Consider the following 27,464-nt stretch of genomic DNA (forward strand, 5'->3'; position numbering starts at 1 on the left):
GTGCATAAACAGATACACACGCTACACACATACATTCACAGTAATCATAATGATGACACATACTCACACAGTAGACATATGTACGCATGCATGCACATGCACAAACACACATACGCAGGCAAACACACAAGCACGCACACACACACACACACCCACACACATAAACATAAACGCGTGTAATATCGCACACATGCACACAATTCAAGAATTTCTCAGAATTATGAACAGGCAAAATGGGGGTGGGGTTGTATAAAAAGAATTTTACTTGTGAAATCTATGAACTAATCATGTTTTGGTACTTGTTGTCTAGCAGATACCAGTGAGAATTGAGTGTGGATAATGCAATTTAGTGAGACAGTTAGAATCATATAGGCCTTTCAGCGTGATTTATTTTTGTGGAAAAAATGTGCTGGACTGGGCGGCGGTCATATTTTGTACTGCTCTGCGGTACATCTAGTTTTAAGAGTGCATTGTCAACAGTCATATTGGCAGGTGCACGCACCATCCTTCTATCATTCATGAACGCACACCAGCGCACGTCCATGCAAAACATTACAAATTGCACGATTACAATGGGAAACATAATTAGAATAAAGATATTACGAAATACTGTACATCTCATGATGAGTAGTTATTCACCATTATTTGCAAATTGGTAATGACGGTTAAAAGTGATTAGGGGAGAGGTGAGAGACACGTATGGAGCACAGCTGAAGACGCACTGTCACAAGATATAAGCAACTCCTCTGCAGGATAAATGTTGTTTTGTTCAGTCATTTGAGCAATATTTGGGTAAGTGTTGCTTTTTTCAGCCTATGTTTTTCGATGGTAACCCATTGTCAGTCATAGTGAAAGTAACTGCATACAGTATAACTGTCTTGTCGTTGACTGACACCTTGGTGAAGTTAGTTTCACTTTGCCAATGAGTTCAAATAATAGACGAGTGCAAATGCGTGAAGGCTATGCTAGGTTTTAGTAAAGCATGGTTTAGTGGAATGACTATTCCATACGGTCTCGCAAGCAGCCTCCTTCAAATGCGCCGTTGAATGCCATAATACCGATGCATTTATTTGACATATCGCAGATATCATTCTCATTCTCATCATTCTCACAGATGTCATTCTCATTGGTTTAAATGATGTTACGCCCCAAACACACCCATATGACTGATTAAAAAACCTAGGAACACCTTGTTGCGCCATGCGCTCCACGTTTGATAACGAAACCCCTCCCAATGTGGACTGGACATCCTACTAAATTTGAATAAGCTTTTGACGAGTGACGATGCGCTTTAAAATGTCATGATAGGGCCCAAAGTCAAAATTAGCAGAATTCAGTCATTGAAACTCACTCATTTTTGTACGTTCCACAAACAATCTAAAACACATTGCATGTTGCAGGACAGAAAACCAGTTTGAAATTAAGTCATTAGAAAATGATTTACCAGCTATCATTAGCCACCATTAAAGGAACCGTATGTAAGAAATGTATTTCAATTAATCATAAAATGGCCCTGATATGTCATTAGACATTAAGAAATCATGTTAATTTCAAATATTTATATCACTGACAACAGTAGTCCGGCCAGGATATTGTCATTTAAAAAGTGAAGTTGCAGCCCTCAACTTATGTTGATGTTGTCATGTTGTGTTTTGGCCTGATGCGCCACCTCCATCTATCTACTAATCACAAAGTCAGTAGTGTTTCGGCATCCGGGTTGCCAGCTCTGCCAGTCAGGGCGGAGGGGGAGGGGATACACCGCTCTACAGTAATTTGAAAGTGATTGCACTACCAGTTTTGGCCACAGTCTTACAAACGGTTCCTTTAAGTCTAATTGTCATCCAGAATTTGTCAACAAAACTAAGGCGGCATGTAATAGAAATACTGGGTTGATCATTGTACGTTGTTGTGGTGCTGGGGGTAAATGTTGTAGAGACTGTTACATAACCAGATCAGGGACTTCTCCTCTCAAGTTTGATTTTCTCCCCCCACTTGTACACGGAGAACGTCCTGAGATTCGCCCGGGTTGATTGAAGCGGCTCTGGCTTGATGAATTAGATATACGGTTCTTGCTGCTTGTTCTCCCTCCTCTCTCGCAGACAAGGCTCCCTGGCGCCGTGGCTAATATGATTGAGTCTGCGTTTCAGGCCGGACCCTCGTGGATTAGTGGAGCTGTCAGTCATGGGCGAACTGAGCTGCCTTCCCATGCTCCAGTGAATAGTGGAGAGAGCTCGAGGGCAGGTCGGACCTACAGTAATCTAATTTGGGCATATGTGCACGGATGACACAGTCAGTTTCCGGTGTTTTGTCCCCAAATCACACAGGAGGGTCAATGCGTGAAGTGCATTGGTTTTCAGAAATCATCACAAAAGACACAATTTTGCTGCTAATTCTGTATAAATCAATTTTTATTAATGAAATACTTGATTCAGCTAATGAGATAATTCAGATTTTACACATAAGTTGACAATTTACTGAACACATTTATTTATTTGTCATTGTCATTTTCAGTATTATTGTCCCTGGACAAATTGAATACTTTTTATGCTGTATCTGAAGACGATTATGACAGTTTCACTGTTATGATCCATTTTATATCATGTTTTTCATGGAAAATGCAGTTCACAGAAAGTGAGGCCATTAATATTTGACCAGCGATGTCCAGCTAGAACCATTTTCACCAGAACAGCCTACCCAGGGTTCATAGCGAGTGCATGTATTTTCTGTAGGGAGCGCTTCTGCATAAACATGAGCTGGAATGTCGCCTAGCCTTCCCCGCTACTGTGCCAAAGCTACAGTCGGGTACAGAGTTTGGGAATCTGCCGAAGACATGATTTTTTAAAAAGCTACTTTTAGTCAAGTTTACTATCAAATGTTGCTCATTCAATATTCAGGGGGAACATCAGAGCTTGGGAAGCCACACGAGTCTTGCCTGTAGGGGTCCAGCTCTCTGTGTGAAAGTAGAGGGAGGAGAACTGTTTTTGGAGGAGGTAAAAACAGCGTGAATTTTAGTGCTCAACCTCAATGTTTCCCCAAAGTGTTTTTGTCCAGGTGTGACTTTGGATTTGATCTGTTCTTTTTTAAGAACAGAAAACATCATAAGCACATGTACACACAGCCACACAGACCAGAAAGGATATCTAGAACTGGTAAAAACTTAACTACCACTTATATTGTCATATAAGCATTTGTGAAGTCAAGTCAAGTTAAATCATATTTCTTTATATGGCACATTTACTGTAAAAACAACAGGAGTTGTACCAAAGTGTCTTTCAGTTGTGGTAAATTAACTGAGAGATTGCTGAGAGGCTGAAAGACAAAAAGAGATTAAAAGACAAAAAAGATTCATGAAAGACAGTGAAGCTGTTTTTGACCTTGGTGATACAAATCTGTGTCTTTTGTGAAGCGATTCCTTCACAGTGAAAAGGGAACAATTTCCACATCTAACGTCCATTTAAGATTTTAACAAACACGACTTTGAACTCTTATTCAGTGGATAAAGATTTACAGCCAATTAAAAAAGAAATGAAGAGTAATGTGTTAAACTGTTACTTATTATTCATGAGCATTCCGTAGACCCTCAGAGGTGCTAACTATAGTTGTTCCAGGTACCAGGTATGGAAACAGTGAAAGGATGAAGCAGGAACTTACAGTTTTTTCCAACTGCTAACACACTAAAATGACATAAGCAGTTATTTAACTGACACACAGAGAACCAAACCTCGGTAACACTTTATAATAACTACACACAATTCATCATTTATTAAGCCTTTGTTACTTATTATAGTGGATGGAATCCACTATCTTGAAATCTCCTGGCTTCTTCTTATTACAGTGCATGAAAATGCATTGTTCTGTTATCCGAAGTATTCTTCTTATTATTATTCTTCCCACCAAATTTCTGCGTCTAATTCAGCTTCAACTGTTTAACATAGAAACTTTGTTCAAACTTTGTAACGTAGGTCTTGAGAAGGACACTTGAGGAATGTATTTTTCACTTTTGTAAACTTTATCCCATCAAAGGGCCAGTTAAACTGATTGCACCTGTATCAACTGCTTTCTGCTTAACTAGGCCAACTCTCTGTCTCTCCATTCTACAAGGATATAAGGCACATTCCATCCAACTTTCTATCCATTCATCCTCTTTAAACCATTCACTCATCCACCCATTAAACTATCCATCAACATCCATTAAAGAATCTGCCTATCAACATCCATTACACTATCTACATTCAACTTTTAAACTATATACTCTGTCTCAGGCTTTAAGCATACAATCTGGCTCTCTTAAGACTACTATTTCCTCTGCCCACAACTGTTTCAAAATAAATGTCCACTACAATAATTCACTATTAAATAGTTTAACTATTTAAACTACTCAACTATTTAACTGTTCAGCCATTTCAACTGTCAGTTGTTATCAACTATGACTCCTGCCAACTGTTTCCAAATAAAAGTTTGTTTGGCATTTTATGTTAATATACAGTATGTTTATATTTTCATGCACTGGTAATTTCCTCGAAATTACATTTTCTAGTTATAGTGGATGGAATCCATTATCTTGAAATCTCCTGGCTTCTTATTATTATTATTAGAGTGCATGAAAATGCACTCTACTGTTATCCGAATTATTAGAGTGCATGAAAATGCACTCTACTGTTATCCGATTTCTTCTTATTAGAGTGCATGAAAATGCACTCTACTGTTCTTCCAAGGCAACAACATCAACAACAACTTCTTATTATTATTCCGCTTACCACTTTTTCCGTGTTAGCATGCTAGTTAGCTATTAAAAATGATAAGCTTGGTTAGCTAAGTCATATGGTTAACATAGTTAGCATGTTAGCATTGCTAGCATAGTTAACATGTTTAGCAAAACTGCTAGAAAATGTTAGTTAAGTTAGCTAAGTAGCATGGTTAGCATAGTTAGCATTGCTAACATAGTTAGCATGTTTAGCAAAACCGCTAGAAAACGTTAGCTAAGTTAGCTAAGTAGCATGGTTAGCATTGTTAGCACTGCTATAAAACATTAGCTAAGTAGCATTGTTAACAGAATTAAAAATCTTAGCATAACTGCTAGCAAACATTAGAGCCATTCCAACTTTCAGTTATCGTCAAATATCTACCTATACACAGCCATTAAACAATTTGAATATCAACATTCATTAAACTGCTAGAAAACGTTAGCTAAGTAGCATGGTTAGCAGGTTAGCATTGCTAGCACTGCTATAAAACATTAGCTAAGTAGCATGGTTAGCATAGTTAAAAATCTTAGCATAACTACTAGCAAATATTAGAACCATTCCAACTTTCAGTTATCATCAAATATCTACCTATACACAGCCATTAAACTATTTGAATATCAACATTCATTAAACTTCCAGTCTGTCAACAACTTTTAAACTATTTACCTTCAACTTTTAAACGGTCTACTTTTAAACTATCATTAAACTATCTATTAAACTAGCTGTCTATCAACAACTTTTAAACTATCTACATTCAGCTTTTAAACAGTCTACTTTTAAACTATCAACTTTTATCAAGCTATGCAACCACCATGTCTATCCTAGCATCACTGTAGTAATCATCTCTGTATTATCTGTTTTAACTATACATGATATTTTATTTTTTATTTTTATCACAACTTTAGCATTTCCATGCACTGGTAATTCCTTGGAATTGCATTTCTAGTTATTATTATTCCGCTTACCACTTTTTCCGTACGCAATTTCTCTTGAACAGTTTAACTTAGAAACTTCGTTCAAACTTTGTAACATAGGTATTCAAACGGACCAAGCTGCTATGTCTTTTCAACTTTGAAACTTTTATACTTTTTAACTTTAATGACTTAACATTGCTGATTGTGACATCATAATACGGCCGTTAAGCAATTAGAATCCTATGGCAGGTGTTCAGGCCATAGACATAATATACATAGACGCCGCATTTGGCTGCTGGAAACAAGAAATGCGGCCGCCATCTTGGACCGGTCATACTCCTCGTTGCGTTGCAGCGGAAAACACAAGATGACAGCACTGTGCAGCATGTTCCTGCTCAAATCGGCGGATCATACTCGGGGGATTTACTTTTCACAAGTAAGATTTAACATTACCGTACTATTGGTTGTATTTTGTATTTTCGAACAATGTGGCTGTATCATAGCTACATGTATGACCTTTGCAACAAACAAAACCGCGTGAAAATTTGTTCGGTATTCAGTGAGGTATGATTAATTTAATGCGCTTACAGCTCATTGCACCAGCCAAAGAGATTACCTGAGTGGAGTGGATGACCGATCCAAGATGGCGGCCCCACGTCTCGTCAGCGCTAGTAAGGAGTAGCGGTCGATGCGGCATCTATGTATATTATGTCTATGGTTCAGGCCACCTGGATCAACTGCCAGTCTCAGGCTTTAAGCATACAAACTGGCCTTATTAAGACTACACATCCTGTTCAACTGCTTCCTCTGCCAAAAAATTGTTTCAAAATAAAAGTCCTCACTACAATATTTCACTGTTAAACAATTTAACCCTTTAAACTACGTTTTTTTTAACAAAACTGCTAAAAATAATTAGCTAAGTTAGATAAGTAACATGGTTAACATAGTTAGCATGTTAACATTGTTAGCATGCTAGTTAACATTTTTAGCAAAACTGCTAAAAATGATTAGCTATGTAACATGGTTAGCATAGTTAGCATGTTAGTTAGCATAGTTAGCATAACTGCTAAAATGATTAGCTAGGTTAGCTAAGTCACATGGTTAACATAGTTAGCATTGCTAGCATAGTTAGCATGTTTAGCAAAACTGCTAGAAAACGTTAGTTAAGTTAGCTAAGTAGCATGGTTTACATAGTTACTATTGCTAGCATAGTTAGCATGTTTATCAAAACTGCTAGAAAATGTTAGCTAAGTTAACTAAGTAGTATGGTTAGCATGTTAGCATTGCTAGCACTGCTATAAAACATTAGCTAAGTAGCATGGTTAGCATAGTTAAAAATCTTAGCATAACTGCTAGCAAACATCAGAGCCATTCCAACTTTTAGTTATCGTCAAATATATATCTATACACAGCCATTAAACTATTTGAATATCAACATTCATTAAACTGCTAGAAAACGTTAGCTAAGTTAGCTAAGTAGCATGGTTAGCATTGCTAACACTGCTATAAATCATTAGCTAAGTAGCATGGTTAGCATAGTTAAAAATCTTAGCATAACTGCTAGCAAACATTAGAGCCATTCCAACTTTCAGTTATCGTCAAATATCTACCTATACACAGCCATTAAACTATTTGAATATCAACATTCATTAAACTTCCAGTCTGTCAACAACTTTTAAACTATTTACCTTCAACTTTTAAACGGTCTACTTTTAAACTATCAGTTAAACTAGCTGTCTATCAACAACTTTTAAACTATCTACATTCAGCTTTTAAACAGTCTACTTTTAAACAATCAACTTTTATTAAGCTATGCAGCTAAGCTATGTCTATCCTAGCATCACCGTAGTAACCATCTCTGTATTATCTGTTTTAACTATACATGATATTTTACATCACAACCTAAGCATTTTCATGCACTGGTAATTCCTTGGAATTGCATTTCTAGTTCTTCTTATTTTTCTTCTAATGCTTTTTGTGCGTTTAATACAGCTTCAACTGTTTAACGTAGAAACTTCATTCAAACTGCGTTGCGTAGGTCTTACTTATGTGACTTTGGCTATGTATTTTTCAACTTTCTAACTTTTATACTTTTTAAACTATTAACCCTTAAAGGAGTACCGTCACACCGGTGTGACGGGAATGTTGGGAAATTAACATTCTAAAGAATATCTGGGTTCATTGAATTCAACATAGAAATTTAGAACCTTCAATTGTTGCGGAACTTAGAATGTTCAAAAACCTACACCTTTAAAGGTTAATTAAAAATTTCCCTATTGACTTAACATTAGATTATGACATCACAATAGAGCAATTAGAATCCTGTGTATTAAGACCACAGATCCTGTTCAACTGCTTCCTGTGCCCACAACTGTTTCAAAATAAAAGTCCCTTTAAACTATCCAACTTTTTAACTGTTCAACTACTGTCAACTGTTCAACTGCTGTAACTGTCAGTCAACTATGACTCCCATCAACTATATCCTCTGCCTTCAACTATTTCAAAGTCCTCAGTCCTAAAAGTCCTCACTAGCATCATTAGCATTGTTAACATAATTAGCATTGTAGCATAACTACTAAAAATGATTAGCTAAGTTAGCTGAGTCACATGGTTAGCATGTTAACATAGTTAGCATGCTATTTTTTTTAGCAAAGCTGCTACAAATGATTAGCTAAGTTAGCTAAGTAACATGGTTAGCATAGTTAGCATGTTAGCATTTTTTACAAAACTGATACTGAAAACTGAAAAACTAAGTTAGCTAAGTAACTTTGTTAGCATAATTAACGTTGTTAACATAGTTAGCATAACTGCTAACAAACATTAGAGCCATTCCAACTGTCAGTTATCCTCAACTATCTACCTATATAGAGCCTTTAAACTATTTGTCTATCAATATGCATTAAACTATCGGTCTATCAACAACTTTTAAACTATCTACATTTCATTTTTAGACTTTCAACATTCATGAAACTATGTGTATCAACATCCATTAAACTATCTGTCTATTAACAACTTTTAAACTATCTACATTCAACTTTTAAACTGTCTACTTCTAAACTATCAACTTTTATTAAGCTATGCTGTCTGTCCTAGCTTCATTTTCATGCACTCGTAATTCCCTGGAATTACATTCTCTAGTTATTATTATAACCTTTTTTTCTTTTTACCTTTTCAAGGATTAATGTGACTCTAACCGCTTAACGTACAGACATGTTGAAATAACCGTTGTGAAGGTCTGGAGTGGGGCAAGAGAGTTATTTTTAAAAAAGTTTTTTTAAAAAACAGATTTTTTAAAAAGTTTATACTTTTTGAGTAATAGGGGATAAAAAATGTTAAAAACCTAATTTTCCCCCCTTAGACTTCAAAGGCTGTGATGTCATAATGGCCTAAAGGCAGCTGCGCTTGTTAAGCTCCCAGAGTAGTTCCCGGGCTAATTAGAACACTGACACAGGTGTCACCTGTGAAATCAACTGTCTCAGCTCCTAATGCATACAATCTGGTGCTCCCTAAAACTACACATCCTGTTTAAGTGTTTCCCGTGTGTCAAAATAAAAGTCACAGCCATATCTCATGCTTTGCGCATTATATCTCCAGAACGGTTTGACGCATGTGCTTCAAATTTGGTACAAGTGTTTGTATGGACTCAAAGATGAAGTGAGTTGATGTTGGAGGTCAAAGGTCAAGTCAATGAACACTCTAAGTGTGATATCTCAAGAATGCCTTGACATACATGCCTGAAATTTGGTATGAGTATTTGTATGGATTCAAAGACGAAGTGAATTGATGTTGGAGGTCAAAGTGAAATACACCTTGAGTGTTATATCTCAAGAACGCCTTGACACACAAGGTCTTTTGGTACGAGGGTTTGTATGAACTCAAAGATTAACAGATTTAATGATTTTTTTTTTCAAGGACTTTCCCCACCAACATTAAGCCAGCAGATTTCCATCCACTATTGTAATTCCTCTGGCATTACATTCTAGTTATTATAGTGGAAGGAATCCACTATCTTGAAATCTCCTGGCTTCTTCTTATTATTATAGTGGATGGAATCCACTATCTTGAAATCTCCTGGCTTCTTCTTCTCATTATTATAACCTTTTCTTTTTACCTTTTCAAGAATTAATGCGACTCTAACCGCTTAACGTACAGACATGTTGAAATAACCGTTCTGAAGGTCTGGAGTGGGGCAAGAGAGTTATTATTTCAGATTTTTTATAAAGTTTATACTTTTTGGGAAATAGGGGATTAAAAATGTTAAAAAGCTCAATTTTCCCCCTTAGACTTCAAAGGCTGTGATGTCGTAATGGCCTAAAGGCAGCTGCGCTTGTTAAGCTCCCAGAGTAGTTTCCGGGCTAATTAGAACACTGACACAGGTGTCACCTGTGAAATCAACTGTCTCAGCTTCTAATGCATACAATCTGGTGCTCCCTAAAACTACACATCCTGTTTAAGTGTTTCCCGTGTGTCAAAATAAAAGTCACAGCCATATCTCATGCTTTATGATTATATCTCCAGAACGGTTTGACGCATGTGCTTCAAATTTGGTACAAGTGTTTGTATGACTCAAAGATGAAGTGAGTTGATGTTGGAGGTCAAAGGTCAATGGTCAAGTCAATGAACACTCTGAGTGCGATATCTCAAGAATGCCTTGACATACATGCCTGAAATTTGGTATGAGTATTTGTATGGATTCAAAGATGAAGTGAATTGATGTTGGAGGTCAAAGGTCAAATGTCAAGGTGAAAAACACCTTGAGTGTTATATCTCAAGAACACCTTGACACACAAGGTCTTTTGGTACGAGGGTTTGTATGAACTCAAAGATTAAGTGATTTAATGTTTTTTTTTCAGGAATTTCCCCACCAACTTTAGCAGCTTTCCATCCACTATTGTAATTCCTTTGGCATTACATTCTAGTTATAGTGGATGGAATCCACTATCTTGAAATCTCCTGGCTTCTTATTAGAGTGCATGAAAATGCACTCTACTGTTATCCGATTTCTTCTTATTATTCTTCTTCTAACGCTTTTTGTGCGTTTAATGCGGCTTCAACCGTTTAACGTAGAAACTTCATTCAAACTGCGGCGCTATAGGGTCTTACTTATGTGACTTCAGCTATGTATTTTTCAACTTTGTAACTTTTATACTTTTTAAACTATTAATTAAAAACTACTAAAATTTCCCCATTGACTTAACATTAGATTATGACATCACAATAGCAACTAGAAAAGCATTTCCTGAAGGAAATACAGTGCATGAAAATGCAAAAATATGATGTAAAATATCTTACAGAGTAAAAACAAACTATATTGGTTGCTAGGTAGATGAGGTTTAATATAGTTGGAATGACTGAACAGTTAAATAAGTGGATAGTTTAAATGGTTAAATTATTTAGGTAGATAGTTGACGATAACTGACACTTGGAATGGCTCTAATGTTTGCTAGCAGTTATGCTAACTATGTTAACAAAGATAATAATGTTAACCAAGTATGCTAACTAGCATGCTAACAATGTTAAAATGCTAAGTATGCTAACCATGTGACTTAGCTAACTTAGCTAATCATTATAAGTAGTTTTGTTAAAAATGCTAACTAGCATGCTAACATGCTAGCATGCTAACTTTACTAACCATGTGACTTAGCTAACTTAGCTAATCATTATAAGTAGTTTTGTTAAAAATGCTAACTAGCATGCTAACATGCTAGCATGCTAACTATGCTAACCATGTGACTTAGCTAACTTAGTTAATCATTTTTAGCAGTTTTGCTAAAATGCTAACTAGCGTCTGCTAACATGCTAGCATGCTAACTATCTTAACCATGTTATTTAGCTAACTTAGCTAACTAGCTACAGTGGGTAGGAGTCATAGTTGATGACAAGTAACAGTTACAATGGCTGAACAGTTAAAAAGTTCAGTAGTTTAAAGCGTTAAATTGTTTAACAGTGAAATATTGTAGTGAGGACTTTTATTTTGAAACAGTTTTGGCAGAGGAAGCAGTTGAACAGGATGTGTAGTCTTAATAGGGCCAGTTTGTATGCTTAAAGCCTGAGACTGGCAGTTGGTCCAGGTGGCCCGAACACCTGCCATAGGATTCTAATTGCTTAACGGCTCTATTGTGATGTCATCAGCCCATGTTAAGTCTATGGGGAAATTTTGACTAGTTTTTAATTAATAGTTTAAAAAGTATAAAAGTTACAAAGTTGAAAAATACAAAGCCCACATGTCCTAAGTAAGACCCACGTAACATAGTTTGAATGAAGTTTTACGCTTACGGTTTAAGCTGCATTAACTGCGTTAGAAGAAGAAGAAGAAGAAGAAGAAGAAGAAGAAAAAGCCTTGGAATAACAGTACAGTGCATTTTCATGCACTGTAATTAGAATCCTATGCCAGGTGTTACTAGGAAGTAACTGTGGCCGAATCTGACACTTAATTAGAAACACCTGTGCTCACACAGGAACAGGGCTGTTCACTTCCTACTTCGGCTGCCGTGATAAAGGCCTATATGGCTGTATTAAGACTGCAGATCCTGTTCAACTGCTTCCTGTGCCCACAACTGTTTCAAATTAAAAGTCCCTTTAAACTATCCAACTTTTAAACTGTTCAACTGTTATCAACTGTTCAACTGTTGTAACTGTCAGTCAACTATGACTCCCATCAACTGTATCCTCTGCCTTCAACTGTTTCATAATAATTCTATTAAGACTACACATTCTGTTCAACTGTTTCCTCTCTCCACAACTGTTTCAAAATAAAAGTCCTCGCTACAATAATTCCCTATTAAATAATTTAACCATTTAAACTATCCACCTATTAAACTGTTCAGTCATTCCAACTATATTAAACCTCATCTACCTAGCAAATAATTTAACCATTTAAACTATCCACCTATTTAACTGCCCAGTCATTCCAACTATATTAAACCTCATCTACCTAGAAAATAACTTAACCTTTTAAACTATCCACCTATTTAACTTTTCAGTCATTCCAACTATATTAAACCTCATCTAGGCTACCTAGTTCAGTCAATCCAACTATATTAAACCTCATCTGCCTAGCAAATAATTTAACCTTTTAACCCTCTAGGCGCCACAGTCGACTATAGTCGACAAGATGCGGTACTGAATAAAACGGCCGATTTAGTCAAATAGGGTGTCATATTTCGTTCGACTTCCACTCCACTAGATGGCAGACATGTCATACGTCATCCCCGAGTCAAAAAAAGGGCACGCTTTAAACAAAACTTTCTAGCTACAGCGCATTGAATCAGTGCGTGAAATACCGGAGCTAGTGTGCGTGTGAGCCACTTTGTCAGAGCGATATTGTCAACGTCAGCGAGTATTTGCATTAGATTATCGTCTAATGGCATGAAAAAATTTTACCTGAAATGAAGTGTTGGGTCTTCTATTCGCGGACCCTGATTCTGAAGGGGAATATCTGCCTTCAGAAAATGACGGTGATTCGTTTAGTGAGGCTTCAGATCGCCCCTGCCTTGCAATGATGCAGCTGGACAAAGTGAGAGTTTACTCCATAGTTTAGCTTACACCAAGCACAAACGTTGAATCGTTTGCCCAATGTCACTGGTGGGAATACTGTTTCACGGGTTCGGAGTGTTCATCGGGAAGTTAGCAGGGTGATAGTAGTGTGGCGAACGAGGCTGGAGGTAGCATAATGGAGGTAGCATAATGTCCATAGCGCTAGCTTCTGTCTTATGAACGTGTGCCTCTCCACAATCGCGGCGACAGTAACGTGGTGGAGCCTTTGTCTAATGCCACTGGGTATGTTAGACGAGGTCGAAGTGCTCATAGGACAGTTAGGGGGGAACGTAGTGGCAGTGTGGGGAGTCGCAATGAGAATGACAGTAGGCCTAGTCCGAGCTGCGCCAAATTCTCTCCACTTTCGGTGGCCTTGAGGCAGATCTGGCCATGCTGCTCGCATGGTGGAGGTGGTGACACGCTCTCTCCCTCTCCCTCTCCCACACACACACACACACATTAGGTCATGCATAGTCTATCACAAGATGATGGGAATGCCGGCCCTGTATGGATAGGGATATTCATTATCATTATCTCTACAGCAAAAGGCCTGCTACATAAAAAAAAAAAAATGTCAGCCATTTAGTTATGATTTACACTGTTGATTTGCTATCTACTTCCCTGATCATTTAGGACATACAGTACACTATGTGTTCCTTTTTGTGTGTTCATGTCCTTGTGATGTGTGTGTCTTTGTCAGCTAAGAAAAAAAAAACATCAACAAAAACAACAAAAAAAAAAAAAATACTAACTTTGTCTCTTGTCTTGTCTCGTCATCTCACTCCTGATCTGTGCCTTGCGCGTGGCAAATGAGCTTTTGAACTAAACAGGTCTTGTCTACTTGTGTTTGTGTGTCATCTGAATAATATATATGTGCCCCATACATGGAATCAGAGTGCCTACTGTATGTAGTAAATGGAAAATCTCTACAGCAAAAGGCCAGTCTACCGCTACATGCATTTGGTTTGTTTCTGCCATTTATTAGTAATGATTTACACAGTTTGTTCACTACTTACTATTTACCTGAGCATTCAGTATTGTGCAATATAGCATACAGAAGGTGAGGGACATTTTGGGGGAAAGAAGTGGTGCATTTTATCATTCAAACATCGCGACTTTTCATGAAAATTCAATAATCCAAGATGGCCGCCACCATATGACGTCATAATATGCAAATTAGATATAAACATTTAATCTCTACATAAACTTTGGGTCATCCTTAATATTTCTCTAATTTACAGAAAGTCTCTATCTCTTATCACTTTTAAGATATAGCCTTTTGAAATGAAGATGTCAAAATTGATCGTTTCGGGAAAAAAACCTCTGGCGCCTAAAGGGTTAAACCATCCACTTATTTAACTGTTCAGTCATTCCAACTATATTAAACCTCATCTACCTAGTTCAGTAATTCCAACTATATTAAACCTCATCATGTTGGTTACCAATTAGCACATCATCTGTTTTAACAATATATTTCACACCATGTGTTTTGCATTTTCGTGCAGTAGTAATTCCCTGGAATTGCATTTTCTAGTTACAGTGCATGAAAATGCACTGTACTGTTATTCCAAGGCTTTTTACAGTGCATGAAAATGCACTGTACTGTTATTCCAAGGCTTTTTACAGTGCATGAAAATGCACTGTACTGTTATTCCAAGGCTTTTTCTTCTTCTTCTTCTTCTTCTTCTTCTTCTTCTTCTTCTAACGCAGTTAATGCAGCTTAAACCGTTTAACGTAGAAACTTCATTCAAACTATGTTACGTAGGTCTTACTTAGGACATGTGGGCTTTGTATTTTTCAACTTTGTAACTTTTATACTTTTTAAACTATTAATTAAAAACTAGTCAAAATTTCCCCATAGACTTAACATGGGCTGATGACATCACAATAGAGCCGTTAAGCAATTAGAATCCTATGGCAGGTGTTCGGGCCACCTGGACCAACTGCCAGTCTCAGGCTTTAAGCATACAAACTGGCCCTATTAAGACTACACATCCTGTTCAACTGCTTCCTCTGCCAAAAACTGTTTCAAAATAAAAGTCCTCACTACAATATTTCACTGTTAAACAATTTAACCCTTTAAACTACTGAACTTTTTAACTGTTCAGCCATTGTAACTGTTACTTGTCATCAACTATGACTCCTACCCACTGTAGCTAGTTAGCTAAGTCACATGGTTAGCATAGTTAGCATGCTAGCATGTTAGCATGCTAATTAGCATTTTTAGCAAAACTGCTTAAAATGATTAGCTAAGTTAGCTAAGTCACATGGTTAGCATAGTTAGCATGTTAGCATGCTAGTTAGCATTTTTAACAAAACTGCTAAAAATGATTAGCTAAGTTAGCTAAGTAACATGGTTAGCATAGTTAGCATGCTAGTTAGAATTTTTAGGAAAACTGCTAAAAATGATTAGCTAAGTTAGCTAAGTCACATGGTTAGCATAGTTAGCATGTTAACATGCTAGTTAGCATAACTGCTAAAAATAATTAGCTAAGTTAGCTAAGTCACATGGTTAACATACTTAGCATTTTAACATTGTTAGCATGCTAGTTAGCATAGTAACTTGGTTAACATTATTATCTTTGTTAATATAGTTAGCATAACTGCTAGCAAACATTAGAGCCATTCCAAGTGTCAGTTATCGTCAACTATCTACCTAAATAATTTAACCATTTAAACTATCCACTTATTTAACCGTTCAATCATTCCAACTATATTAAACCTTATCTACCAAGTAAATTATTTACCTATATAAACTATCCACCTATTTAACTGTTCAGTCATTCCAACTATATTAAACCTCATCTACCTAGCAACCAATATAGTTTGTTTTTACTCTGTATGATATTTTACATCATATTTTTGCATTTTCATGCACTGTATTTCCTTCAGGAAATGCTTTTCTAGTTCTTCTTCTTCTTCTTCTTCTTCTTCTTCTTCTTCTTCTAACACCAGTTAATGCAGCTTTAAACCGTTTAACGTAGAAACTTCATTCAAACTATATTCACGTAGGTCTTACTTAGGACATGTGGGCTTTGTATTTTTCAACTTTGTAACTTTTATACTTTTAAACTATTAATTAAAAACTAGTCAAAATTTCCCCATAGACTTAACATGGGCTGATGACATCACAATAGAGCCGTTAAGCAATTAGAATCCTATGGCAGGTGTTGGGCCACCTGGACCAACTGCCAGTCTCAGGCTTTAAGCATACAAACTGGCCCTATTAAGACTACACATCCTGTTCAACTGCTTCCTCTGCCAAAAACTGTTTCAAAATAAAAGTCCTCACTATAATATTTTACTGTTAAACAATTTAACCCTTTAAACTACTGAACTTTTTAACTGTTTAGCCATTGTAACTGTTACTTGTCATCAACTATGACTCCTACCCACTGTAGCTAGTTAGCCAAGTTAGCTAAGTCACATGGTTAGCATAGTTAGCATGCTAGCATGTTATTTCTTCAGAGGCACATTTCTCTAATTACAGACAAGGTAAGTGTGCCGGTTTTTGGTATTTGAGTCATTTATGTCGTCAAACATTATGTAATGTAAGCGTGTATGAAATGATGGGTCACAAATAACTAAACTAACGTTATAACGTTAGGTAATGTTAACGTTAGTGAAATAGTTGACGTTAGCACCTTTCTACGTTGATATGTATTAGGTAAGGAACCCCACTGTTATATCAACGTTAATATGTCGTCAACTTTACAGTGACCGATTAGCTGTAGGTTTCGATAGGAAACAAAAACGTAATGCACTAACGTTACATTTGTTCATTAGGCCTACCTACCAGGAGCGTTTTAACTAGAACGTTAACGTAAACCAGAGAAGTAGGCCTACAGATACTAGGCTCTGGTCTATTCAACATCAGGTCACTTTCCCTAGAATAGATTATGAATGCAGTGGTGCTTGATTATAGCCTAGGGCGGCTGTGTGAAGGGACCTGATGAAACCCATCATGGGTTTCATTCATGGCATGAATAACGTTAGCTAACGTTACTTGTTGATGGTCATAACGTTATAGCTTCTACCGTTCACATTTTAGTTAAAGTTAACAAATATATGCTCCTGTTTTTATTTTAACAAATGTTTAACGTTGTACACCGCTTGTTTGTGTATCAAATAGGCCAGGCTCGTTTCATTCTACACTCCTGATTCTTACGTAGCCTACAATAAGTAAACACTATCACGGTATACTATAGTTCGTCTATTGATGGGTTTCATCAGGTCCCTTTCAACAGACAATCAAGCACCTAGATTATGAATGCATTGGTGCTTTATTAATACTCCTGTGGAAAGGGACCGTATGAAAGCCATAAATAGGCTACTGCTAGGAAATGGACAATACGACTAAAGTCTTGTTAAAACACACAACAGAAGTTGAGCTATAATGTTTGTGTTGTCAACATAGGCTACAATGTTTACTTGGCCTACTCATTTCTGCATTGTTCTGGTCTATAAATTGAAGTGTAGCCTGGCACGTGAATCAAATTTTCCAGTTGTAGTACATTGTAATCTGTAGGAAAAAATGTGGCTGACAGACCTAGCAAGCTGTTTAAGTTATAGCAGTTGGTTATCAAGATATCAGAATGATCCATCCTTACTCATATGATTATCAACAGCAACAACAGACCCTTTGCCTGCAAAGTTTTCTAAGCTGTTTACGTTTTATATTTAAAAAAAAATATGATTAGCTATCACCTATACTAAAACTGAAAATAATAAAACACAGAATTCTGCTTTGTTTGCAATTTAATATTATAGGCTAGTATTTAACTACCAGTAGCTTGATGGTGCAACAATTGTATTGTAGGCCTACCTTTTTTTTTTTAATTGTCCTAGAATTGTTGAGAGAATTGTTTAAAAAGCTTAAACTGTTTACCATGTTAGTCGTTAGGTTATAATGTGTCAGCCTAATGTAATGTAACAACTTCACTTAAATACCTTAGTTGTATTGAACAATTGTACAATTGCAGACATTCCTTGTTTTGGTATAACTGTTAAACTTGTTTGCTTTTGCCTTTTAGGTTCCAGACCAGACCAGACCAGTGGTGATGACCGTGTATGACATTCCGTGTGTGCCTGTCTGTGTGCACACCTGTCAACCATACATCTCTGACAATGTTTCTAGCAACATACCTACTAACATACATTCTTACAAACATGTGACCATATCTCAACATATCTGCACATACCATTTAACCATACTGAGACTTATCTGAAATCTACACTGAGACATTCTGAGAAATATATTGTTGTGTGAGGACTATACTCACTAACTATATAGAACATGTATACCTGTGAATCATATTTGTCAACCATTCATACCTTTAATCATACCTGTGCTATAACATCTGTGAAATATAGCTGTGCTGTTAGACCTCTCTTTTTAGACCTGAGCTGTGCTATGTGAAAAAAAAGATTCTAACCTAAGTTCTGTCTAAAACTGATCATCTGAAGGGCTGACTCTTTCATTCTTCAGTGTATATATCACAATCAAATTTGACCTAATACCATTAACTGAGGCCTAGCTGTTCCTGCCAGTTCAGAGTTACCACTGATAAATAGATCTGTCTTAGGATAATATGATTGGCATTATCAAGTTCTGTATATATAATATACACAACTGTGATTTTTACTTCAAGCTTACATTGGTAAGTGTTCATTAGTGTATTCTGAGTATTATTCTGCTGTATTAAAACAAAGAATGTTGATCAATATTGAATTGACAATTTATTTTTACTGACTGTCATATACTCTAAGCTGACATCTAACCAAGTAAGTGGTTTACAAGAATACTGTAAGACTATGTAATATCTGAATAATCATACTGTAAGTAATATAACGTTATACACAGCAGATTTTTTGCATTTACATGCAATGGTAATTCCCTGGAATTGCATTTTCTAGTTATAACCTTTTTTCTTTTTACCTTTTCAAGAATAAATGTGACTCTAACCGCTTAACGTACAGACATGTTGAAATAACCGTTTTGTAGGTCTGGAGTTGGACAAGAGAGTTACTTTTTCAGATTTTCTTAAAAGTTTATAGTTGTCACCACCTGTGATTTCAACTGTCTCCGCTTCTAATGCATACAATCTGGTGCTCTCTAAAACTACAGATCCTGTTTAAGTGTTTCCTGTCTGTCAAAATAAAAGTCACAGCCATATCTCATTCTTAGCGCATTATATCTCCAGAACGGCTTGACGCATATGCTTCAAATTTGGTACAAGTGTTTGTATGGACTCAAAGATTAAGTGAGTTGATGTTGGAGGTCAAAGGTCAAGTCCATGAATACTCTGAGCGTGATATCTCAAAAATGCCTTGACATACATGCCTGAAATTTGGTATGAGTGTTTGTATGGAGTCAAAGATGAAGTGAAATGATGTTGGAGGTCAAATGCCAATGTGAAAAACACCTTCAGTGTTGTATTTCAAGAACGCTTTGACACACAAGGTTTTTTGGTACGAGGGTTTGTATGAACTCAAAGATTAAAGGAATTATCCGGAGTAAAATGCCCTTTAGATCGATTTACGGATGATTGGGGGTACATACGTTGAGTTGACATCAAAATTATGTCATTCGGATGTGTTTTGAGAAAGTTCGATTGTACCGTTTTCAGTCACAACTCTATTTTTATACCTCTTCTACAGTTCCAAACAACATAACACTTAACGTGGTAGTGAGTAGAGGGTCCCTAAAGCCAAACCGAAGTATCCCGAGGTCTTTGTGGTCGAATAGAGAGTCCAGAATGAATTTCATCAAGCCAGTACCTTTCTGGAAATGTTGCCATCTTTGCCGCCACCTTCAGGGGAAAGTCCGTAGGAGTCTTATTGCTGAGTGTGTTGTAACACGCTCTGGAAATTCACAATTTCGTCGCCGTTTTAAAAAAAAAAAAAAAATTGTCCAGTAGTTCTTTCGAAATTGAAATGAAGTTGTATGGACTGGACTATGTTTTTTTTTTTTATTTAAACGGTGACGAAATTGTGAAATTTCCAGAGCGTGTTACACAGCAATAAGACTCCTACGGACTTTCCCCTGAAGGTGGCGGCAAAGGAACTGTAGAATCGATCTAAAGTGCATTTTACTCCGGATAATTCCTTTAAGTGATTCAGTGTTTTTTTTTCTTCAGGAATCTCCCTACCAACATTAAGCCAGCAGCTTTCCATCCACTATTGTAATTCCTCTGGCATTACATTTTCTAGTTAGTTAATGGTTTGTTCATCATTAGTAATTTCTAATTTATCACCAGTAAAGCATTTTGTTTACATAGTTATAAATAGTTTGTTCATAGTAAATAAGCCTATATCTAAAATATGTTTATACATTATTGTTAATACTTAATAAATGATGCAATAATATGTTTTTGATTAAGTAATATTTCCATTATTTAACAGTTGTTACATACACATACACTAATGATTAGTTAGGGTGAGGATACATATTTTATAAACCACTTCCTAATACTATAATTAATAATTAACTCAGGAGTTACAAGTGGTTAGTTAATGATATTTTGTGAGCTTATCTAAAGTGAGGACGTTTTATGCCTTTCAACACATTTACAAATGAGTTATAAAGTTTACACTTGCATTTATTCATTTAGCCGACGCTTTCACCCAAAGCGACTTACACATGTCAATTAAATTAAAGGGCAAGGCCACATTGGTGGATGCTGGGGTTTGAACCCCCAACTTTATGGATTACTGCATGTTAACCCGGCTCCCTATCCACTACACTACCTCACTACTGTTGCCCAGTGGTATTACAACAGTCAATTAAAAAATATAATATAGATATGCGTGTTTACTATGAACAAACCATTTTTAACTGTGTGTAAACATGATTTGCAGATGCGAATTAATGTAGGAATAATGCTTTACAAACAAAGAATACAGCATTTAATAATAGTTTACAGATGTTTAATAACAGAGTGTAGTAGAAGAAAACAGAAACTCTTGCATAGTTGTAGGGGTTTCTATCTGGGCCAAGGTAGTGGATAAGGAGCTCAATTTAATTGATATGTGTACGTCGCTTGTCTGCTAAATGAATTAATGTGAATGTAATCTTTACAACTCATTTGAAAATGTGTTGCAAGGCATAGAAAGTCCTCACTTTAGATAAGCTCACAAAATATCATTAACTAACCACTTGTAACTCCTGAGTTAATCATGAATTATAGTATTAGGAAGTGGTTTATAAAATATGTATCCTCACCCTAACTAATCATTAGTGCATGTGTATGTAACTGTTAAATAATGGAAATATTACTTCATCAACAAAATATTATTGCAAAATGTATTAAGTATTAACAATAATTCATAAACATATTTTAGATATAGGCTTATTTTCTATGAACAAACCATTTATAACTGTGTGTACAAATACTTTATTTATGAGAATTAACATAGGGACAATGCTTTACAAATGATGAACAAAGCATTTTGTAATAGTTTGCAACTGGTTTATAATAAGAAAATGTTTTCATTATAAGTGGTTGTTTCATTACTTATTAAGTATAAATCATGTACTTACAAACATATTTTTTGGATAGGCTTATTTACTATGAACAAACCATTTATAATTGTGTGAACAAATGCTTTACTGATGATGAATTATGTATGAACAAGAAATTACTAATGATGAACAAACCATTAACTAATAAGTAACAAAGGCTTAGTAAATGATGAATTGTGTGTAGTTATTATAAAGTGTTACCAAAACCTCTTCTCAAGTCTCCAAAACTAAACACATTTTCTGCTTTACTCACATTTTGCAATTCAAAATGGCACTTTTCAAATGCAGTGAACACAGTTCTCTTTGTTTTACAACAACAATGGAAGACGTTGCAGTGAAAGGAAGTTAGGGTGAGAATGAGAGGGGGACGAAGAGTGAGAGCTGGTAGAGGAGCTCATGGCCAAAGAAGACAACAACATTTTTCTGCAATTTTCTTTTTCAGTTTACTGTTTTTGTGAGCATGTTTTTGTTCACTCCAATGTAAATATATCTGTTGTGCATATGTTGCACTGACTTGTTTGGTGAAAAAAAAAATGTTTCAACAGCATGTGTGTGTATACTGTATGCAAAAAAAGAAGAATATTCTACAATTTGTTTTAGTATTATGGCATAGCATACTAAAGATGAGAGTGCTTTTCATTATGCCCAACAGTGTGTTAGCCTGGAGGACCAGACCCAATCTGAAAGATTAAGGGTCTGGCCACAAATAACGTAATGGCCCAACTCGAGGGGCGGCACCAAGCACCCATTTGAAAATCTCACTGGACGCAATAGGATAACACTATACGATCAATTTTAACTGACTGATTCTGGACTTTGACGCAATTGGATAACACTACGTCTGTCATATGTTTAGCTCGCCTCTGGCCCACCTATATCAGATACACAGATATGATTGGTTCCCTGCGATGCAAGGGGCAAAAGTTACGTGCATCATTACTCGTTGCCAGAGTCTCTCGCTGAGCAAATGCTTCCGCGAGAACTCTGGATTCCCAGGGTAACAGTGATATTTTGATAAAACCACAATAGTTTGCAAAATTGTGTTTTAGCAATTGGAAAAAACTGTAAATGCAGTCAACAATCATAACTTACACACTCATCTCGGCTCTCCAAATAAAAAAAATTGACGCTAAAAAAGTTTCTAAACTTAGTTAGTCATTAGCAGTGCCAAGGCATTTGGGTCAAATGGCCTTTTGAATGGGAATTGTAGGGGCACTACTATTTTGATACATGATCTCGTCAAAATCGCTATTTTTAAAACATTAAGAAGGCTCGACACAACATGAAACTTTGATCAAAGTATCATCAGTGTCTCTACACATGAACTTGAGCATTGAGAACATTGTTTGTGTACACAGAGTTCACTAAAAGAAAGGTTTTGAACAACTCACTTGGGTTTTCTGCTCGCCGCCATCTTGCCAGTCAAGGTGTGTGTTGCCATTTGACCTGAAAATGAAAACACGGACAAGCTTAAAAGTGGCGCTTCCGACGTAATTATGCTTTTAAACCAAAGTTTGACTCAGGTACATTCACAAAAAGACCTTAGTTTGCATTTTGGCGAGAGTTACCCTTTAAGGCGAAAATCTTGCATAGTGTACCTTTAAAGATGGATTGTGGAGGAAAAGTACATTTTACTGATCACTAGAGGTGGATTTTGTCGTTCGTTCTCATGACGCAGTTCGCGTCGTTCAGTTCGCTGAGATGATTCATTCTGAATTGTTTGTTCGTTCGTTCAGTTGCATTTCCGGTAGCCTACAACGTAGTTCAGTGGTGAATCATGGAATGCAGGTTCTCAGCTCCTCGTTTGTGCAAACGGTCAACACAACACTGTAATTGTAGCGGCAAATATATAGCTGCAACTTCATGATTATGTGTACTGTACTTTTAGACAAAACAGCAGTAGCTAATGTGTTCATTCACCTTGACATTAAATTGACATATTGAAGGTAAATAGAGTAGACTACGGCTAGATCAGCTAATTTCTTTTTTAAAAATGTGTTCATTCATAAAGGAACAAAGACCCAGTAGGCTATGCCGACAAACATGTTAAAGGCTTGGCAGAAAGATTATATTGATGAAAAGGTTTCAAGTCCCCATTTTGCCTAGGCTACAGAGCCATAATCACTCTGCTTCTAGCCAAGAACGAGTGACTGACTTAACGAGAACGACAGACCAAAGTGAAACAGGTGGGGGGTCTTGGCGTGAGAACGAACGAACGAACGAGACAGATTGAAGAGACATTTATTAACCTGGCATGACACAGAAAATACAAAGACAGCATGCATTTACCATTAGACAGATATTTAAATGTAAATGCCAATATTGAAATGCAAAATGGAATTGTTAATGTAAACCATTATTGTTATTTTTTATCGTATGCTCTTCCACTAGTCTCACTAGCCCATTTTTTTTTTTTTTCATGGAAACGGTTGCTATGCTTTCATGCCCCTCATTGGCTAATTCGATGAGAACGTGTTAGAAACAATACAGACAACAGCATACGATTGGTTTGGCTCTTGCCTTAGGAAGCTGGGCCATAGGCATTCACAGCAGCACTAGGTCAGTGTGATTCAGCGACGAACGAAAGAACAAACAAGAACTGGAAAGGTGAACCAGTTCAGGTCGTTCATTTTAGACCTGACCTGTGTGAACGAACTAGTTTGTTTGCGACCGACCCACCTCTACTGATCACATTTTATTTATTCTCTGTGAACAAGTTGCAACTAGCCTGGCTCCACCCTCCTACGTACTTCCGCTCAATTTTAATTTGCCTTCAGTACATCGTCTGGGATTTCGGTATATTCGCGGGTTTTCTCAGGCCAAATTTTACCTGTCCAATCAGCGAACAAAGGAGGTGGCTGAGAACGATGACGTTGAGGTTGTGCGCTAGTTTGAGCAACAGAGTACTCGCCTTCAAGGAAGTTAAAGCTTGGCAATGGAAAGTGGCCAGACTCTCTGTACATTATGAAATCTACGAGAGTATGGTAGGGCCAGGCTAGGTTGCAACCTCAACTAAAAGAAAATATATGTTCTAATGGGAATCTGCTGCTAATCTTTTAAACAATTGTGTCAAGCTATTTTGGTACATATGCTTTAAACATTCTAAGAAATAGCCTACATAAAAACACTCTTATTGTGATGAGTGGGCTATTTATTATGTCCCTCTCACACAGCTTACTCTCCTTCAACTGAGACAGGGTAAAAAAACATCAGCATGGCACACAGCTCCTCTCTGTTGACAGAGAGGTGAGAAATGTTGCATGGCAGCAGCATGCATCTTGTTTTAATGGAAAGATGGGGACAAAAAGAAAAGCTGATTGATAGGTGAAGGAGTGATTTGATGGAGAAGCCGCAAACAAACACATTTATCTCCTGTAATCCTTCATTATCAGGCCATTTATACAGGCAGGCAGTCCGTCTTTTCTGCTTGTTCAATTTCTATTTGAGTTCAATAATTTCAAGAGCTTTTTAAAAAAACGCTCAGTGGAGTGGAGAACAGTTTTCTTCAGAACACAAAAGAATTTGGAAGAACAAGCAAAGCCCTGAAGGGACTTATTTTACTGATAATGACCGGCGTTCCATACATTACCCCGCATATTATATGGACACTTGCCAAAACGAGGCTTTTGCTGAGAAACAAATAGTTCGCAACACACGCTGGACTTAAATCAAACATTCTTTAGAACACAGCTGATCAACTGTCTGCTTTTGAATTAAGTGCTGGTGCTGGTGTGCCAGTGCTGGACTCTGTCAGAGTTTTCACCCCTTTGATAGCACCACCCCTATGCCCTCTGGCATGTTCTCTTGGACAGACAGATTGTCTGATATTGGCTCCAGGCCACTGGGGGGCAGCACTTTGCTGCGGGCCCCTATTTGCTGCCCTACAGCCCTGCTCCACAGCCTGCCCCCTTGGTGCAGAGTTTAGCAAGCAGCCCATTGTGTGTTTGGGGAAGGAAGGCAGCATCTATAATCAATGAGCTGCTGCCGCACTGCATGTGGGGCAGAGCATCTAGCCAGGCTGTCAACAGATCGCAGAGTCTCCATTCTCTTATTTCCTTCTCACGGCTTCAATTTGCAATTCCCAGTGTCCACCCCACATTGAATGGGAGACTGGCCTGTGGTATAATCAGGATTCCAGTGAGGGTGTTGAATACCAATCTACTTACCAATACCCCCAACCCCACTCAATCCAAATTTGTCTGGGGAGAGAGAAGTGGGTTGGTATTGACCTGCTGGTTGCGGCCAAGGATCCCCCTATACACTGCAGTGGATTCTCATTTATCTGATGATAAGAGGGCATTTGTGTTGACTATTACTTACTGTACAATAATGCTCATATGTTGTGAGGCCTTTCTACTATCTCTGTGTTAAAGGGACACTTCACCGATTAGCAGCTTTATCAGTAGAAACCCAGTAGTATTTTTGAATGACCGTACTGCCCTCCCTCATGTCCCCCTAAGATGAGAGATGTCTGTATTTTTTGTCTGGAAAAAAAATCTTCCGATGGCGCAAAAATCATAATTTCGCCAAATCGGCTGAGAAAATGGCAGTATGTAGAGCACCATAGCTTTGCGCCACACATGGACAGGGGGGTCCTGGATACATATTTCAGGAAGATCCAGAGGCAAGAGACTGGGGAAAGGCAATCGTCTTGTTTTGCCTCCCTACTGTATGTTCGGAATATCAGCCGATTTAGGGTTTCTGACGGTCAGTAGCCTAACGTTACTATGGCTATCGAGAAACTGTTGATGCTCAGTATGAGCTATAGCCTAGGCCTAATAAGTTATACATTGTTGGGTAACACTTTACTTTAGGTTTCTACATAAGAGTGACATGACCAGGGCCGTTTCAAGGAATTTGGGGGCCCCAAGCAAAATGGACATGGAGCCCCCCCCGCACGCAAAGCCTACAGGAACCACCGCATAGCCATACAGTTTAAGTTCACCCACAGTTTATATAAATACAAAATTTTGACAGTGCAATACTGCAGTTGCATATATATACTGTGCATTAGTTTTGAACATTTGAACATTTGCAAAAACACCACCGTACCATAAAATCCAATATAAATGTAAAAAAGTGCACAATAACTAAATCCAACATACTTAAACACACACACACACACTCACATTAACATTTTTCAGTTCTCACAAAGTGAGAAAATAAAACACTGCCATCTTATGCAGAAAAAGGATGCATTGTTCAAACTATAAAGAGTGCATGTTGTATAGCAATTTAAAAATCCAACATAAATAGAAGTACACACACACACACACATAAGATTAACCTTTCAGGCCATCTTCATCAGTGGAGGTATCCTTAGGAAGAGCCTGAGGGCTGAGAAATTTAAGCAAAGCACCTTGAGGGAGAAAGAAAAGATATGTTAGCATTTCCATATTTTGATATTTAGAAGGGATGCAGCTGCTTTCACAACTACCAATGCTTACTGTAAAAACATCCCAAGCTAATGTTGTACATTGACCTAGGCCTACTTGTAGCTTAACATAGCATTTAAGCATTCTGCTGTTTGAGAATTAGACAGACGCACCTGATGCTTTAAAGACAGTAAACAGCTGGCGTGCATGAATACTACTAGACATGAATGTTCCAGTCTGCTTAATGCACAGAATTTATCGTGTGGTTTTCCTAACCCCCATTTGGTAAATAGATTATCACGGTCGAATAGTTAGTATAGCAGAGAAGCTATGCCACTTTCATCAAAACCTATTACAAAGCTATAGCAAT

General features: G+C 37.1%; 1 long non-coding RNA gene across 1 annotated transcript; it reads right to left on the reverse strand.

Moving 5' to 3' along the window:
* Positions 1-2,536: 2,536 nt before the first annotated feature.
* On the reverse strand, positions 2,537-27,019 carry LOC125299624. Its single transcript, XR_007194418.1, has 3 exons — positions 27,007-27,019; positions 23,111-23,165; positions 2,537-2,975 (listed from the first exon to the last, which is right to left on the reverse strand). It is a non-coding gene; the product is annotated as an uncharacterized LOC125299624 (long non-coding RNA).
* Between the last annotated feature and the right edge of the window lie 445 nt (positions 27,020-27,464).

Source organism: Alosa alosa, chromosome 8 (genome assembly GCF_017589495.1).
Source record: "Alosa alosa isolate M-15738 ecotype Scorff River chromosome 8, AALO_Geno_1.1, whole genome shotgun sequence".
Taxonomy (NCBI): Eukaryota; Metazoa; Chordata; class Actinopteri; order Clupeiformes; family Clupeidae; genus Alosa; species Alosa alosa.